The sequence below is a fragment of the Macadamia integrifolia genome, chromosome 5, assembly GCF_013358625.1.
Source record: "Macadamia integrifolia cultivar HAES 741 chromosome 5, SCU_Mint_v3, whole genome shotgun sequence".
NCBI lineage: Eukaryota > Viridiplantae > Streptophyta > Magnoliopsida > Proteales > Proteaceae > Macadamia > Macadamia integrifolia.
The window spans coordinates 7,215,924-7,217,150 of record NC_056561.1 but is presented as its reverse complement, the minus strand read 5'-3'; positions in this window follow the sequence as shown (position 1 = coordinate 7,217,150).

Here is a 1,227-nt window from a genome sequence, read left to right as displayed (position 1 = left end):
GCACTGTGGTTGATCCTATGGCGTCGCATTGTTGCGTCTGGAGTTTGCAGCTGCAGTTCGTCCTTGGTACACATTTACTTTTTTCCGACACTTCTTTGTCCATTCAAGAGAAAGTTCTAATGCCAGCCCTTTCCTGGAAGAGCAAGGGGAGAGAGAGAAAGAGAGTGTGTGTGTGTGTGTGTGTGTGTGTGTTTCTTTTTTGGCTGAAGGAAAATGGGATAAGTGAGAGAGAGAGACGAGATTTTTTTATTTTTTTTTTTAAATAGAAGGTGGGTAAGAGGGTTGGAGATTAACAAGGAAAAAATATTTTTTATTGATAAGAAAACTAAAAGCATTTGAGGTGAGAAAATATAGAAACATATAGATTAGTTTCTAATTAAAAATAAAAAGAGATAGACTATAACAAGATAGATGAAGAGTGGAGGAATTAATAAATAAAGAATATAATAAAAGATAGGAAGAGAGAGGGGAACGTGAGAGACAAATGAGGAAAATGGAATTTTATTTTTTATTTTTTTTATTTTCTTTTAAGAAAAGAGTTTTAAAAGGAAAGTGGGAGGGAGAGGGAGAGAGAAAAACTAATTTTTCGGAGGAGTGTGAGAGTTTGAGACTAATAAAGAAATTCATTTTTTTTTTAAATATTTAATTACAATAAAAAAATAAGGAGTACAAAAAATATAGCAAAAATAGAAAGATAAAGAAAAATTATAATGAAGAAGATAAGGTATTTAAATAAACAAGAAGATTAAAATAGTCCAAAAAAAGATTACCATGAAGCATAAGTACATGCTTGTATATCTATATATATATATATATATATATATTTATATATATACATCTGATGAATTTCTCTACACAAAAATGCAATTCAATTTGTATTTCATTTCATAGATTCTGCCCTAAAGATGCAATTTGAATCCAATGTTGTGCTACGCGACTTGGATTTCCATTAAAAGTTTAAAATAAGCTAAGAATAAAATTCCCTTTATGTGTTGAGCTATGAAACTTGGATTTCACGCAATAAACCAAGAATAAAGTCCCCTTGTATTTTGATTTCCCAAAATCAAAGGGAGAGGATAGGGAGAGAATATCAAGAACGGATTCACTTACCTTTGCCGGAAAGTTACAGTTTTGTCAAACTACCAAAGATGAAGATGACGACATTTCATATCTAACACCATCAGCCAACAGAGGGACAAAGGTCATTTTTTCAAATAGTGGGGGATG